Raw genomic sequence first — 18,481 nt, 5'->3', positions numbered from 1 at the left:
ACACCTTTTCGTATTTCCTGCCAGTACACATCTATTAATGAACGTGTGCTTTTATTACAATGTAAGACAAGAATATTTCATCATGTTGTTACACCTCCTGCCCGAGATAGATCATAAAGGACAAGGATAAAATTTAATTTGCAATAAATCTTTGGAGCCAGAGTAATAGTTGCCCAGGAGTTCTTTGTCAGAGCATTCTTGGCTTTTTCATTAAGTAGTCAGCCACTAAATTCTTTTCAACTCTGGCAGAAGCAGCCAGGGAACACTTTGGAAGCTCTATAAAAGGCATTCTCCTAATCTTCAAATCGTTGGAAAGACTCTTTAGCATCTGTTAAAAATTTTTTTTCCTTCTAATCTGCCTGAAACGAATAAGGAGAAAATTCTGAGATGTTTCTTAATTAAGCAATAAGAAATGGTGGAGGGTGGTCTGTGCTGAGTTAATCACTGTTGTAAAGCACAAAAAAAGGAAAAGAGTTAAGTACCTCTAGATCCCTAGTTGCCTAATTTCCCACCGAATGTGCCTTATTCTTATTATTAAGAAGTCTTTTATTATTTCAAAATGGGAAGATCCAAATATGGAAAAGCTTGTGTGCAAGGGAAAGGGTCAAGGCTATGAGTGAGGCAGGAAAAAAAAAAAAGCAAATTTCTCCCTTAGCCCTGGAGAGGGATGAGAAGAGGGATGCAGAGAATTGTGAAGGGCAAGGGGGCTCTTGTTCCTGGACTGTTATCATTCAGCCCAGTGGTTTGGGGAGTGGCCTTTAGAACTGCCTCCTTAACTGGAAGGGAATACAGTTCTAAGAACTGCTAAATGTAAGGCAATGAATGGGGCGGTAGTGGCCCTAATTCCTCGTAGCTCAGTTGGTAAAGAATCTGCCTGCAACACAGGAGACCCAGGTATGATTCCTGGGTTGGGAAGCTCCCCTGGAGAAGGGAATGGCAACCCACTCCAGTATCATTGCCTGCAGAATTCCATGGACAGAGGAGCCTGGCAGGTCCATGGCATTGCAAGAGTTAGACACAACTTAGCGACTAAACCACCCCAAGAAGCACAAGCCCTCTTAACCTAAAGAAATTCCTAGTGTGATTCTGAGGTATGTATTCATTCAGTGGGGCTTCCCTGGTGGCTCAGACAGTAAAGAATCTGTCTGCAATGTGGGAGAACTGGGTTCGATCCCTGGGTCAGGAAGGTCCCTGGAGAAGGGAATGGCTACCCACTTCAGTATTCTTGCCTAGAGAATTCCATGGACAGAGGAGCCTGGCGGGCCACAGTCCATGGGGTCACAAAGAGTCAGACATGACTGAGAGACTAACACACCATTCATTCAGTATACAGCTGGTAAAGACAGATCTGGGAGCAGAAATCTTTCTCCTCCAAATCAGCTTGCAATCTCCCTCCTTATAATCTACCAAAATGATGATCACCTAAATCCTTAAACTTACTTTCTAGTCCCTATTTTTGAAACAAGAGAGAAATGGGTCAGGGCACACCATTTAAAGGAATGACATAGCCATAGGACATGACAAAAACCGGTCAGAACCAACTTAGGTCCAAGATGGTGGAAGAGTTGACTTCCAATAGACCTTGAACCTCATTATATGCTTATGGTAATGCATTATTATATGCTGACTGTAATACATTAGCATGCTAAATGATATACCCAGCAGACAGCTCTGAGCCTGAACATAAGGCCCAAAAAGTGGGTGTTGGCTCAATTTCTGGAAATCTCTACTCCTTTCCAAAAATAATTAAAATATTCTCCCACTCATCAGCCTATGAAATTACCTAGCCCATAAAAACGAACCAGTCATATTTCAAAGTTCTCTCTCTCTCTCCTGAGATGGTCCACACTTCGTGTGGAATATGTGTGCGTGTGTGTTCAATGGCTCAGTTGTGTTCGACTCTTTGTGACCCCTTGGACCTGCCAGGCCCCTCTGCAGTTTTCTCTCTAAACAAATCCACTTTTTACCCATCACCTCATCTCTGAATTCTTTGTCATGAAGCAAGAACCTCAAATTCACAAGCAACATTTTCAAACTAGGACTCAGCGCCCCTGATACTCTCCTTTCCAGAGAATCTAGCACTCTCCAGAAAAGCATTGCAACTCAGATTTACTATCTCTTCCAGCCAATGACCCAGGAGTTATTCCTGCTATGCTTATTCAACTAGGAGTTTAACACTAGGAATTCACTCTGAAACAGTCTTTGACACTGTTGCACACACTTCTCACCTCTGTGAAAAATTGACTTATACTTAGATGACCTAATTTTATGGAATGTCTTGTTAACGACAGCTACAATAGCAACACAAACAACAGATACCTCTGTGGGCTCTGCCAATATAACTGTGATTTTCATTCTCATATGAACTGGCTGCAACATGCCACGCACTCACTTTGTATTGTGTATCTTTTCACTTTCATTTGCTGTTTTATTCCCCAAATAGACCAAACTCTGATGTTTGCAAAACCTACGTTAAATACTAGAATTAAGTACCTAGCCAATGCTTTTGTACTTTCTCCTCAGCATGGTCAATCTTCATGATTTGCAGGTTCCAAATCTGCAGATTTGTATACTTGCTAAAAGTTGTTAGTCTCAAACCAATACTCAGGCACTTTTACAGTTGCCCACAGACACGCATACGCATGGAGCAGTGAAAAATGAGAGTCCCTTGAGCACACATCCCAGCTGAGGGTGAACAAGATGATGCCCTGCTCTCTCATTTCAGTTCCCCGATTATAAATGCGATCATATTTGCAGGGGTTCACTGGTGGCTCAGTGTAATCTGCCTGCAATGCAGAAGACGCGGGTTCAATCCCTGAGTCGGGAAGATCCCCTGGAGAAGGGAGTGGCAACCCACTCCAGTATTCTTGCCGGGGAAACCCCACAGACAAAGGAGTCTGGCGGGCTACAGTCCATGGGGTCATAAAAGAATTGGACACGACTTAGCAACTAAACAACAACAACAAGAGCAATCCTTTTTGCAGTCTATTTAGTGTCATGCTGTTCACATTTTTGTTGGTGATTTTGCTGTTTAATGGTCCCTAAGCATAGAGCTGAAACATTGTCTAGCATTCCTAAACTCAACGAGTCTATGACGTGTCTTACAAACAAAATGCATGTGCTAGATAAGCTTTCTATTGCACACTGACAGTTCTAAATGGAAATATAAATGTATTTGACTCTTGCGGAAGTCATTCACATTACACAATCTGTATCCATTCTTTTCTCTTTATTTTTAACACCAGTGTCGGTTTATTATCATTTTATTTTGAGGCCAATCTTATTTTCCTCAAAACAAAACAAATGAATGAAAATCTTTACTCCATCTTTGAGTTTTTCAGTTCACAATAAATTATCAAACTACAGATGAAGACACTGCCTGAGGTTATCAGTGTTTCCTCTGTAATGATGTAAGGACTGGCATCATCAATTTTATGATACAAACCAAATTCTACACGAGTTGCATGTTTTCTTACAGGTTCAATGGCTAATTGTAAATGCTGACGTATTATTCCTACGTTTTATTTAGCTATCAAGAAACTCCAAGCTAGATTTGATGTCCTGCTCTATAATTAAATTATGTTCAGAAAAAAAGATGTTATCAATTCCTCTCTCCTTTTGTTTCATTTTAACCTTTTGATGGTTTATCCTGTTTTACATTTTATTTGCCTTGGTCAGCCAAAGTTTCTGAAGGTAAGGAAGGCAAAAATCCCATGGAAATGAAACAGTCCTCCAGTCCATTTTGTAATCACAACCCTAAATTTCAGATTCACCAGCGAAGATTCAGTGAATGACTGCTGATCAGCTATATGCCAGCACCGCTTTTAGTGTTTCGCACAAGTTACCCAACTCAGTCCTTGCAGCCAACCTATGAATAATGCACTGTCATTGCTTTGTGAAAGAAACTCGAGTGTCAGAGAATATATTTATAGATAGTTTGGCCAACATCTAGAACCAGTAAATGTTAGAAAGAGAATTTAGACCCAACTTTCTGCCTCTTAGTTCAGTGTTCTTTCGATTATATCATGTAGCTTCTCCTCTTTAGTTTAGTGGAGTCTTGAAAATCATTTAACCCCCTCCTCCCATGCCAACCTGGCAGAATGAACCTCGAAGAGGTCAGGATGGTTACCCCAAATCACTCTGCCAGTGAACGGAAGACTTGGGGCTGGATTTCAGTCTCTTGTCTCCCCACCCACAACTGTGGCTCTCTCCCCATGCCCTCTCTCTCTTTTTTTCCAGGATCATGTTGATTCCTAAAAGAAGCACATGTACTTGCTAGAGTCATTTGCAACCAATGATTATTTGTGACAACACTGAACTGTTTTAAAAATGTGGTTCTTTCTTGACATACAACAGAATATCTAAACAGATTATGAAAGTGTTCACATAAATACACATAGTTAGAGCAACTGTTCAAAAACTTACACCCTTAAACTTAAAAAAGGCCTGCCCTCCATAGTATGGGGATTAATAACAACTATGTTTTGCCCACTGATGTGAAGTGCTTCTGATTTGCCTTGTTTCCCTCTTCTCACATACTAATCATTTAAGTTAGAGCAGGAGTGGCAAGGAGGCTCTGTGCTGAGTTTCTGATGAGCTGGGAAGAGGTCTCCCCATGTTCTTTCTTTACTGCCCTCCTGTCCTGACCTCTTGGGTCATGATGCAGAGTTCTAAGGTTTGCAAAGGAAAAGCTGCCAGGTTTGGAGGGGAGATAATCCTTTCCCTTTGCAAAGAAAGGGGACAGTGAGTTCAAAAACAAGACTAGCCGGATGCCAAACCCCATGTTCCTGGGGCAACTGGAACCCGGGAGATGCCTGTGTGTGGCACTGGAAGAACTGGGCCAACCTCAGCATCCTAAGGAGGTTCCGTCTTAAAGGGAAAGGGACAGCAGTGCACAGAGCCTTTAGCTCAGAAGTGACCAGGGCAATCTGTGACCTGTTTACAACCCATTTTCAAAATCCATCTGGGAGCCAGGGAGGGGGAGAGAAGGGGTGGAGGGCGGGGGAATGGGTGGTAGGGAGGTGTCATGAGAAGTAGCAGTAAAAATAACTGATGAATTACCTGTGCCTTTTTCCTCCCAGATAAAGTCAGACTGAAGACTACCTAAGTCCCAGCAGTGCTGAGTCATTCAAGAAGGGGAAGCCTTGATGGGAAGTCCACGTTTCTCACTAGTGGGTCATCAGTCATTTAACCCAAGATGAAAGAGACATGGTGGTAGCTGGACTCCGAGATTGTAATCTCAGCCATGCCTGTTACTTTTAGAAGTGGACTTTTTGATTCTGGGAGGGATTGGGGGCAGGAGGAGAAGGGGACGACAGAGGATGAGATGGCTGGATGGCATCACTGACTCAATGGACATGAGTTTGGGTAAACTCCGGGAGCTGGTGATGGACAGGGAGGCCTGGCGTGCTGTGCGATGCATGGGGTCACAAAGAGTCAACTGAGTGACTGAACTGAACAGAAGGATGCAAATTTCTGTCAGTTGAATTGGGAACAGTGATAAGTGATAAAAAGGCCTAATTATGTTTGCCTTTATTTCCTTAAAATTTGTTCAGTAAACATACAATCTCCAGGGTAGGGGTAGGGGTAGGGGATGTAGCAGTTGTCTTCCTTAGATTTAACAGTTTAGATCAGTTCAGTTCAGTCACTCAGTCGTGTCCAACTCTTTGTGACCCCAAGAACTGCAGCACACCAGGCCTCCCTGTCCATCACCAGTTCCCGGAGTTCACCCAAACCCATGTCCATTGAGTCAGCGATGCTATCCAACAGTCTCATCCTCTGTCATCCCCTTCTCCTTCTGCCTTCATCTTTCCCAGCATCAGGGTCTTTTCAAACGAGTCAGCTCTCTGCATCAGGTGGCCAAAGTATTGGAGTTTCAGCTTCAACACCAGTCCCTCCAATGAACACCAGGACTGATCTCCTTTAGGATGGACTGGTTGGATCTCCTTGCAGTCCAAGGGAGTCTCAAGAGTCTTCTCCAACACCACAGTTTAGATAAATAGATCTTATTTGGACCTGGTTAATGGCTTGATGAAAAAGAATAGTCTGTTTGGGGTTGCAATTAAAATTAGCCTCTTGCCATTACCTGACAGCAGCTGACTCTAATTCCAATGATAATCAATCTCCAAAGACGTTAAAGATCCAACAGCAGATACAGATTTCCAGACAGCGAAACACTCTCAAATTTTTAATGACACCTCACCATTCCCACACAATCTTTGATGATATAATTTCCAGAATTTTTATTATTTTTTCTGTTCTTTTCTTTCACAATTAACCCCAGAGATGAGCCACTTACATTCCATCGAGGCTAATCAACCCTCAACAAATTTCCATCTTTGTCCTCAATGTATTAAATTTGTGAAATTTATCATAGCACTAATCTGCAAGGCTTTTTGCCTTTTTTACTAATTAATTTATTTTTTAATTGAAGGATAATTGCTTTACAGAATTTTGTTGCTTTCTGCCAAACCTCAACATGAATCAGCCATAGGTAGACATATGTACCCTCCTTCTTGAACTGCCCTGCCATTTTTTGCTTCATTTTTTTTACTCATTTTTGTAAAATATTAAGGAGTAAGCATGAGATTAAATACTCAGAAAAGTGCACAAACTCTGCAGGGAGGAAAAACCTAACAACCCTTGAAATTGAACTGTGGCCTGGCAGGCAGTCCCCTGTGAGAGTGGCTCACAGTTTTCATTGGTTTGCTGAGATATGCAACCTCAAAGTGCAATTCCTAAGTCAGACTAAGATTATCAATGCATAATTTTTGGAAGAATATGTCCTACAATGCCCAAATATGGAAAAGACAAGCAAAATATGCAAAGATGAAAGAAATGACCTCTGGATGGTTAAAATGACAAGTAGAAACCTTCAAGTTTCCAGGCATGTGCGAAGCAGCTGGGGTGTGGCGCATGTGGCTGAGCAGGTGCAGAATCTCTTCTTTTCTCCTGTCTGTTCTGTGAGGCAGGGAACAGCTCAAGCTCCAGCCAAAGACGGGGAGTCAGCGCTTCCCCTCCTGACTCTCTGATTCTCTTCCACTTCAAAGCCAAACCAAAGACAGGACAGGATCCAAGGAATAACTGTGGTAAATCCAACCTGAGTCCATTCTTAAAGCTCTTCAGCTCTTAGAAAAACCTGGAAACCAGGAACATTTTCTCTGGCTTCACAGCAGAAAAAAAATGAAATTTGGTAATGAAGCAGAAACGCCATGTCAGTTGCTTAACGTTCACTCACATTTAACATTTCACACCCCATTTACAGTCCCGTTCTCTATCCACCAAGTGAAAAAGGCAGTGGTGTCCTCTGGGGCTGAGCAGGCAGGCCGGCTCTCCTTGAAGTGCTCCTCTCTCTGTGTGCGTCCCCTCTTCCACTTCTTCCTCTCCAGAGCAGAGAGGTCTTCATGCACAAGGAAACCATCTGTGGCTCAGTGACACTCCCACCCCCACCTGACCACCAAGAAATCACACGAGTCCTTCCATCATGAATGGAAGAGCAGCCATCCTCCTGCAGAGCACTGCTTAGTTTTCAGCTATCTGTGCATACTCTGCAGAGCCTACTTTTGAGCTGGGAGCTACAATTTCCTCTCTGATCAATGAAACTAAACCCTGCAGCACTGCTTTCACACTTCCGGGGTTCTGAACAGATTTGACAAATAACATCAACATTTATTCAGTGACTTCTTCGTTCCAGGCTGTTTGAGGTTGAATTATGTCCCTCAGATTCATATGGTGAAGTTTCAGCCCCCCAAAACCTCAGGGATTTCCCTGATGGCTCAGTGGGTAAAGAATCTGCCTGCAATTCAGGAGACACAGGTTAGATCCCTGGGTGAGGAAGATCCCCTGGAGTAGGTAACAGCAACCTACTCCAATATTCTTGCCTGGAAAATTCCAGATATAGATGAACCTGGCAGGCTACAGTCCATGGGATGGCAAAGAGTCAGACATGACTGACCAACTAAGCATGCATGCATGCACGCACCTCCGAATGTGACAGTATTTGGAGATAAGTTCTTTCAAGTGGTAAGTTAAAGTGAGGCTGGTTGGGTGGCCCCCAATCCAATCTGATTGGTGTTCTTATAAGAAGAGGAAATTTAGACACACAAAGAGACACTAGGAATGCATGTACACAGAGGAAAGACTGCATGTACACAGAGGAAAGACTGCATGTACACAGAGGAAAGACTGCATGTACACAGAGGTTAGACTGCATGTACACAGAGGAAAGACTGCATGTACACAGAGGAAAGACTGCATGTACACAGAGGAAAGACTGCATGTACACAGAGGAAAGACTGCATGTACACAGAGGAAAGACTGCATGTACACAGAGGAAAGGCTGCTTGAAGAGGCATCAAGAAAGTGGCCGTCTGCAAGCCAAGGAGAGAGACCTTTTCTCAGAGGAAACCAACTCTGCCACAACCTTGATCTTGGCATTCCAGCCTCCACAACTGAAAAAATAAACTTCTGTTGTTTGACCACCTAGTCTAAGTCACAGGCAGTATTCTGACTAAGTTACATAAAAGAACTCAATTCATTCTTACAGCAAGCTCTGTGTGTACAGAGCAGGAGGGGTATTATTGATGTCCTTTTGCAGAGGAGGAAACTAGAGCCCAGAGCAGTTGAAAAAACAAATGTTAAAAAAGATTAGGTGACAAGTGATTGAGCTGGAATTTAAATGCCATATATAATCTAAATGACTACATTCTACTGTCCCTTTATCCTCAGACGAGCCCTTCTTTATGCATTAATATGTTTCTCTTACAGTCTTAAAAGAACAAAGAAATTCTTTGTACCCAGTTGGAAGCATGGATTATGGTGTGTGAAAATAAATAAATGAACTTCTCTATTTCCTCACTTTATTTTTAAATTCCTTGAAGGTTAGTTTATCAGTTAAGATTTCTCATATTGTAAGAAAACCCAACTCAAAGTGGCCCAGATTAAGGGAAAAATTGGGGTACTCCCTGACTGCTTCAAATTCCCCCTCAAGGAGATAAAATGGCTGCTCAATTCCAGGCCTCACATCTTCACACTAAACCACTTAGGTATGAGACCATAACTTTTGGCTTTATTTCCTAAAATCCTCAGTAAAGATCCCTTTCTGATGTCTCCACTTTCAGTTTGCATTCGTGGCTGAAACACTGAAGCCAAAGGCATGGAACAGAGTAATTGGTTTAAGGTAATTAGGTTTCCAGCCAAATAACAGAGCTGAGGTTCTTAGGAGAGAGATAATGGAGACTTCCCAAAGTCTTGTTAAATTTTCTAGGGGATGGGAAAAGGAAGGTTTAGGGAGTTATTATTTTGTGGGTATGGGTTTCTGTTTGGGATGATGAAAAATTCTGGAAATAGAAGGGGTGATGTTTGTGCAACATTGTGAGTGTATTTATGCCACTGTATTCTGTGTTTGTCACTCTCAGTCAGGTCCAACTCTTTGTGACCCCATGGACTGTAGCCGGCCAAGCACCTCTGTCCATGGGATTCTCCAGGCAAGAATACTGGAGTGGGTTGCCATTTCCTTCTCCGGGGATCAAACCTACGTTTCCTACATCTCCTTACATTGGCAGATGGCTTCTTTACTGCTGAGCCACTCAGGAAGCCCATTGTACCCTTAAAAATGGTTAAATGGCAACTTTTATGTTATATATATATATATATATATATATATATTTCCACAAAAAGTAGTTTTAATAAAAATAAAATAACTTTCTTAATGCATTTCACTTCCATGCCAGCCAAGGCCAGTTTGCATTTCCTCCCCAAAGTGCCCTTTTGCCATTGAAAATAGCCCCTGAGAGCCCTCTCTAACCACAGAGCCAGTGTCAAGGCCAACAGGCATGAAAAGGTACCTGCCAAGGGTCAAGAGACAGAATTATGTTCAGATTGTACTGAATGCTGACTTGTGACCGGGCTCAGGAAACACGGTGCTGCTCATGGGAGCTAAGAACCCTTATCTTCAACTGCCAGAGATTTCATGCGGGGACATAATTAAGGTCAGATCACTTACTGGTGGTTTGAATGGGGGAAAAAATACTGTAGTGGGCTTTTTAAGTAGCATATTTTTGTGTGAAGGGAACAAGTTCTACTGGGGGGAAGATGACAGATAAAACAGGAAATGAGCTGTAGAGTCTGTCTTTTCTCCTTTGACTCTGTGTAGTTAGGTCCATACCCAGAAGTTCCAGACACACAGTGCTTACCCTCTGAGACCTCCAACACAAATGAGTACATGTGATACAAGCCACTAGGCAGCATCCTTTCTCCAGCAAGCAAAAGAGCAGGTGTGTGCGTGCTAAGTCGCTCCAGTCATGTCCGACTCTTTTTGGCCCTATAGATTGTAGCCCACCAGGCTCCTCTGTCCATGTGCTTCTCCAGACAAGAACACGGGAGTGAATTGCCATGCCCTCCTCCAGGAACTCTTAGGCATTGTCTCTTACGTCTGCCTGCATTGGCAGGCGGGTTCTTTACCACTAGCTCAACCTGGAAAGCCCTGAAAAGCAGGTAGTTTCCTGCCATCTAGGTGCAAGGCAGGTTAACAGTAATTTGATGTTCTGAGTAGCTGTTGTTTCAAAAACAATGAATTTCAATCCATTGCAGCCAGCGTCAACCTCAGAATGATTTTATCCCTGCCTGCCTTTGTGCAGCTAAGTTGAGAAATGTGGGCTGTGACAAACTGGAGCAGAGAAGGGACAAGTTTGCATGTCACTGGGTTGGAAGAGCTCTTTGATTGTCAGGGAGGCTCGACAATGCTGTCAGGAGCCAGCAGACAACAGCCCCGGGACGCACCAGATGTCTGCTCTGGGTGGCTGACAGCGAACAATTTCAAGTCAGCCCAGGATCAAAGAGTTGGGACTATCTCAAGAAAGAGTGTTAAAAACACAAAGGAGCCCATGTCTTGATAAGAAGAGATGGCTGAGGAGAGAAAAGCACAGAAAGGAAGGAAACCTTGAACTTATAAAATGTTAATGAGCCTCAGAATCGTAAAATTCCGCCTGAAAGGAAAAGAAGGTGTGAAGCTCAAATCAAAGTTTCAGAGCTGAGAAGGCTGAAAGTGATGTGTTGGCCACAACTGAAGAACAAAAAGTGGTACGAGAAAGAACTGCGTAGTCTGCTATTCAGATTACATTTCTGTTTCCAAGGCTGATCATTGGTTTGAATAAGCAGATCTGAGACAAAGCATCAACACCTGGGGTTTAACTGAGCATTTCTCCTTGGTGTAAACTGCAAGACTTTTTTTTTTTTTTTTTCCATTCGGTAAAGATTTACCATTTCCAAATCACAGTGAAAGGAACTTGAATAATTCACCAATTTTGTTTTCTACTATGTGCCTTAAAGATACCTCACTAGTAAAACTGGAATCTGGCACAACAGAATGACATATGCAGGATGTAATACTGTATTGACAGTAATGATTGCTACAGACTTATTTAAACTCTGAGTATTAAATGTTGCATCCTGATTATATAGAACATTGGTCCAATAACAAAAATAGAGAACAGCAGCCGAAAGTATAGCTCATTCAGTGTTCAGAAATAAAAGGGTTAACCCTTCTTTCCATTATTTTCTGCAGATAAGTCCTTTTTTGTCATATTTAAATGTGATGGCAACTGAATTCTGGCCTTTTTCCAAGCTACTGTATGAAAAGGATGCTGAAGGCCATCGCAATACGGCACAGTGCAACATAAGGACTCTTCCGTTCACCAGTTCTGGCACCCTTCCAAAATATACCCAACAACCCAGCTTTATTTCTGTCCAGGAGGCTGGATGCCAAGGATTGGACATAAACACAGGTACATATAAGCAGCAAGATTACAGTCAACAGACTGAAAATTGAAAATGGCAGACATTGTGAGGCCAGCGAAGCCCCAGCCACATCACCCTTCTGGGCCCAGCACTGAACTGCGAGATTTTTGAAAGACAAATATTTTAAGAAGGAATAAGCACAAGCTGGAATCAAGATTGCCAGGAGAAGTATCAATAACCTCAGACATGCAGATGATATCACCCCAATGGCAGCAAGTGAAGAAGAACTAAAGAGCCTCTTGATGAAAGTGAAAGAGGAGAGTGAAAAAGTTACCTTAAAGCTCAACATTCAGAAAACGAAGATCATAGCATCTGGTCCCATCAATTCATGGCAAATAGATGAGGAAACAGTGGAAACAGTGGCTGACTTTATTTTGGGGGGCTCCAAAGTCACTGCAGATGCTGACTGGAGCCATGAAATTAAAAGACGCTTGCTCCTTGAAAGAAAAGCTATGACCAACCTAGACAGCGTATTAAAAAGCAGAGACATTACTTTGCCAACAAAGGTCCATCTAGTCAAGGCTATGGTTTTTCTAGTAGTCGTATATGGATGTGAGAGTTGGACTATAAAGAAATCTGAGCACCAAAGAATTGATGCTTTTGAACTGTGGTGTTGGAGAAGACTCTTGAGAGTCCCTTCGACTGCAAGGAGATCAAACCAGTCCATCCTAAAGGAAATCAGTCCTGAACATTCATTGAAAGGACTGATGCTGAAGCTGAAACTCCAATACTTTTGCCACCTGATGCAAAGAACTGATTCATTAGAAAAGACCCTGATGCTGGGAAAGATTGAAGGCAGAAGGAAAAGGGGACCACAGAGGATGAAATGGTTGGATGGCATCACTGACTCAATGGACATGAGTTTGAGTAGGCTCTAGGAGTTGGTGATGGACAGGGAGGACTGGCGTGATACAGTCCATGGGGTTGCAAAGAGTTGGACACAACTGAGTGACTGAACTGAACTGAAGCTGATTAATGGCAACAGTCAAGACAAAGAAGCAAATAAAAATATTGGAAATGAGACTTTAAGTAGAAATGTTAATAATAAATTTGCTGCATTGGAAATTAAGTTTTAGGAAAAGTGTGCCACATAAAATATATTTAATAGTAGGGAATAAATGAATGATTTTCCTCTGGGGAAGACTGTGGCAATCTAAGTGTCTTGAATCTGATCCCATTTTTGCTTTGAGGTGTGTGGGTTTTTGTTTTGTTTTTTTTTCCTTTTCCCTACTGTCTCTAAAAACAGCCCCTGTCACTGGGTCTGAAACTCCATTCAGAGAGAACTAGCAAAGAAGGAGAATGCGTAATAGATAGAGCCAGCTGGAAAATTTGAATTTTTTCACTTAAAAAAACCTTCTCAGAATAAGGGGACTTCCATGGCAGTCCAGTGGCTAAGACTCCATGCTTCCTCTGCAAGGTGCACAGGTTCGATCCCTGGTCAGGGAACTAAGATCCTACATGCTGCATGCCATGGCCAAAAAATTAAAATAAAATAGACTTTCTCAGAATAAGTAAACAAATGCCCTGCCCATTTCCCCTACTCTAATCTTGCCCTGGGTACACACTCTAGAAGAAAAAGCTTCACACAAACTTGATAGAGACCATGTTTTCTCTTCTATTATGAGTCTCTTTTCAGTTACCTGATATAAGAGAGGACTTCCCAGGTGGTCCCAGTGGTAAAGAACTGCCTGCCAGTACAAGAAACCTAGGAGTTGCAGGTTTGATCCCTGAGTCGGGACAGTTCCCTGGAGGAGGGCATGGCAACCCACTCCAGTATTCATGCCTGGAAAATCCCACGGACAGAGGAGCCTGGCAGACTATAGTCCACGGGGTCACAAGGAGTCAGACATTACTGAAGCAACTTAGCATGCACACACGCAGTGTAAGAGAAGCCACTGCAGGCACCCAAGTAAACATTTCCTTTTGGCTCCATCATACCAATAATCCAGTCTTGGGCACTCCTCACACCCAAACCCAAATTCAGATATTTATATCTGGTTACAATTCACTGATCCAATATTTTGTCAAAAAAAAAAAAAAAGCTTTTCTGGAATTTATCAGCTTCTCAATAAATTATTTTTAAAAGTTGAAGTATAATTACAGTGTTGTGTTAGTTTCTGCTAATATATATATATATATGCCCTCTCTCTTGCACCTCCCTCCTATCCCCTCATCAATAAGTTTTTAATTGAAAAAGAAATCTCCCCAATCTCCAACTGCAGTTTGATGATATAAATCTGTTTAACTAAATTATATCCTCTGTGTATTTGACAAGCATATAAAAGAGTTTTGCCCAGTGGCCTGAAATATTCCCCTAGATTTTTATGACTTGCTGGGGAACATTTAACATTTCAAAGCATATTAGAAAGGAAAGTCTAAGACTTTTAATTATATGATCACTTTGCCTGCCCAGGAAGTCATTTTCTTCTAAATATCATACTTTAACTGTTCTGATTTCTGAATTCATGGCAAATCTTCCAGCATTTGTGTTTTCCTCTGACCCCAAGCAATTAACCACAGTAGAGGAAAACTTTACCAAAACTGTGCAGTTTTCTGTTAAAACACAAGAGGGCAGGTTTTGCTTTATTGTGAGCCTAATTCCACTCATTAATCAGGCTGGTTGCTGTGCTCATTACAAATTCAGGAACATTCAATAACATACAAACTGAATGAGCAATCAGAATGTCTACCATGGCAGTGAAATCTCTAGTATTTTAATAAAGAAGGACAAGCTTAATCCTCTGTGTGTGGCATTATTTAAAACACAGAGAACAGTTATATCTGGGAGACACTGTAATAATTTAAGCTTTGTTATGAATCACCAAAGGAGCAGAGAATGGCTTGAAGGAGAAATGATCAAATTTAGTCATATGACATCCAAGAACTATGGCTTGCATTAATGTGGCTAATAACGCAAGTAAGTTAATATGTGTGTGTGTGAGTGTGTGTGTGTGTGTGTGCGTGCCAACACATGCACGTGCTAACCCAGTCTTGTCTGACTCTTTGCAACCCCATGGGCTGTAACCCATTAGGCTCCTTGGAATTTTCCAAGCAAGAATATTGGAGTGTGGTGCCATTTCCTACTCCAGAGGATCTTCTTGACCTAGGGGTCAAACCCGTGTCTTCTGTGTCTCCTGCACCAACAGGTGGATTCTTTACCACTAGCACCACCTGGGAAGTTGCCAAATACTTAACAGTTTCTGCCTAATACAAATAGTGTTAGTGATAATATACCAAGTATTCAGTCCTTGAATGGGAAGCTTGTATTTTTGTTTGTTTTTTTTAGTTTTCAAAGATTTTATTCTACTGCTCACAATTCTCTTGTTTGTTTGTTTGTTTGTTTTCCAAGATTTCATTAAACTACCTGCCAAAGCATAATTAAATTCACAGGAGTTATTTTCATCTTGAACTGCCATTATAAGTAAAGTATCATGTCATCTTTGAGAGGTTCTTTAACTTCACCGATGGATCCACCTATGTAAGAAAGGCACTGATTTTGCCTGGCTAAGTATTTTACCTATTAACTCCTTCTGCAGAAACAAGGCTTTTAAGAAATCAGATGATGGAATAATGATATGGTGAGGTCTACACTTTCCACCCTTGTCTGTATAAATGGTAGAATTAAGGCCTACCAGTAGTGGGGAGGGCTTCCCTGGAGGCTCAGATGGTGAAGAATCTTCCTGCAATGCAGGAGACCCAAGTTTGATCCCTGGGTCAGGAAGATCCCTTGGGAACGAAATGGCTACCCACTCCAGTATTCTTGCCTAGAGAATTCCATGGACAGAGGAGCCTGGTGGGCTATAGTCCATGGGGTCGCAAAAGAATTGGACACAACTATGCGACTAAACAACAGCAACAAATGGTGGAGAAAAAGCACACCCAAGGAGAAAATGTAGCTGAGAAGTGTCCCCCTGTACTAGGTTGTACGGGGTGAAATTCTATCTGGCAGATGTACAATTCACAATCTGAAAGATAGGCTGCTATTCATTTCACAACAGGGATACATGACCCTATTATCTTATGTTTTATCCAGTACATGTTCAAACACAGGCCAGGGGCCCTAAATGAAAAGTTTTACTTTGAAACTAGTTTATTCATTCAAAGAATATTTACAGAGTACTCAGGGTGAGCATGGGCTTCCCTGGTGGCTCGGTAAAGAATTCGCCTGCAATTCAGGAGACCTGGGTTCAGTCCCTGGGTTGGGAAGATCCCCTTGGAGGAGGGCATGGCAACCCACTCCAGAATACTTTCCTGGCGAAGTCCATGGACAGAGGAGCCTAGCAGGTTGCAGTCAGTGGGGTAACAAAGAGTAGGACATGACTGAAGCGACGTAGCACAGATGCACACAAACATTTCCTAAGTACTTAAAGTGCTTTGATATAATAGCATTGGAGCTGTATGGAGAGCTGTACAAGCTGACCTCTAGAAGCTTCAGGTCTTCTAGTAGAAGTGAACACCATGTCACCGTGACCTCATTTCCTTCTTTGGGGCATCTCCAACAAGTTGACTGCAGAGAAGGCAATGGCACCCCACTCCAGTACTCTTGCCTGGAAAATCCCATGGATGGAGGAGTCTGGTGGGCTGCAGTCCATGAGGTCACGAAGAGTCGGACACAACTGAAGTGACTTAGCAGCAGCAGCAGCGGCAACAAGTTGACTGAGCTAATAGCCTCTCTAGAAGGAGCCTGCCTCCCTGGGCAATGACTGCAAGTGGCCTCCCTACTCACCTCCCTATCCAATATCATTCTTTAGACTATAGGGACATCAGAGGTAACTCTTTACCTGGGGAAAAGGGTAGTAGCTCATTTTCCTGCTTGTAAAATAGAGAGCTAGGAAGTAGGAGCTCAATAGAAACTCAATAGAAAGTAGAAACATCAGTTTATTTAAAGACTTCTTTTCTTTGTTTCTAAAAACTGAAGTATAATTGATGTATAATATCATATAAGTTACAAGTGTACAACATAGTGATTCAGAATTATACTGGATTATTATACTCATTTATAGATATTATAAAATACTGGCTATATTCCTTGTGCTGTACAATATAGCCTGGTAGCTTATTTTATGCCTGACAGTTTGTACCTCTTAATCCCCACCTCTATACTACCCCTCCCTCCTTCCCTCTCCCACTGGTAACTAGTTTGTTCTTGATTATCTGTGAGTCTGTTTCTTTTTTGTTACTTTCACTATAAATGAATATATATATCTCCACATGTAAGTGAAATCATACAGTATTTGTCTTTCTCTGCCTGATTTATTTCACTTAGCATAATACCCTCCAAGTTTAAGGACTTATTTTCCAAAGTGAAGTAGTTACTCATATATTTTATGTATATACATAAAATATTATGTATATATTGAGTGCCAAAAACATGTGAGTTGATGTTCACAAATTAAAAAACAATAGCCACCAACAAACAATAATCTGCAAAACATTTATTTTTATTTTCCTTTTTAATAGCTTTCTACTTCTTCCTAATGTGAGATTAGAATTTTTCACTAGGATTATTATAATTAATAATGTTAAATCCTAAGCAAATCACAAATTTATGTCAATGAATTTTAGAATTAGAAGAGAATTTAATTTACAAAGGAAAGATGTTATTGGATTTCACTTTTGAATGTTAGCTTCAAAAAAGCATTTCTTTTAAAATCATGCAGAGAGAAGCATATAAACCAATCTATTCATTTTCTTCAAGGTTGAATTTTTTCCCCCCATCATTGAGATGTATTGCCATAAAATGCTTAATGATATTTTCTAAGTTCATTTGCATAGTATTCACTACAAGTAAATAGCAACTTTTTACTCTACAGGTTTATTCTACCTTTAGATTTGCTGAAAGGCAGTTATCATTGATTTATTGTAATGTTAGAAAATGCTAGAAAATTTTACTCTTGTAATATGAACTACAAAATTAGGAAATTATTTCTCTTAGGAAAGCATCATAAAACATAATATTTATGAAAAGTTGCACACACTATACTTAAAAGGAGCTAAGTATAAGTGGTTAGTCTTTATTTCTACTGCAGATAGATCTTGCTTTTAAACAAATCTTATGAGAATACGATATATGAAAATTCTGATATACTGGAAAGATAAGCTAGAGGTGGTTATGTGCTTTATAGAATTATTCATAATAGTTCATCCATAAAAAGTAATTTCCCCTGGTGCTTTTAATGTATAATTGATTTATACACAACTTTTCAGGAACGTACCTACAATACACATTTATATCTTCATCTGAACATATTTCTTTTTTGGTTTACAAACTGGATGCAAAACTTAGTCCTCCAACAACTCTGAGGTCAGAGCATGAACTTTCCAGAGTGGACCATGTTGATAACTCATTGATGAGTTTTCTATGAACTCTGTTAAAGGGAGCCATTGAGATCTATGCATGCGGCACTGGTCAGAGGTCCAGGCAAGGTTTCACCCCGTTCAGAAGCCTGGGCTGTTTTAATTCTCACCTGCTGAGCTTACTCTCAGATATGCTTTATGAGACCCACTCAAATTCATTCAGTTCAGATTGAGCTTTGTCCTTTTCTCTCGCTTCTGAAGTCGTATTCCAGGGGATAACACAGGGTCTTAGTGAACCTTGCCCCTCTAGCGCTCCCATGTGGAGAAGGCTACAGAGACCTCTTAACCCCATTCACACACATCCATTCCAGTAGAGAGGAGCTGAAAT

At 41.3% G+C, this 18,481-nt stretch overlaps 1 pseudogene; it reads right to left on the bottom strand.

Annotated features, from left to right (window-relative positions):
* LOC102169604 lies at positions 11,624-11,840 on the bottom strand (annotated as a pseudogene).

This window comes from Capra hircus, chromosome 12 (genome assembly GCF_001704415.2).
Source record: "Capra hircus breed San Clemente chromosome 12, ASM170441v1, whole genome shotgun sequence".
Lineage (NCBI taxonomy): Eukaryota > Metazoa > Chordata > Mammalia > Artiodactyla > Bovidae > Capra > Capra hircus.
Note: the sequence above shows the minus strand (reverse complement) of the source record. Positions and strands in the feature narration are given on the sequence as shown.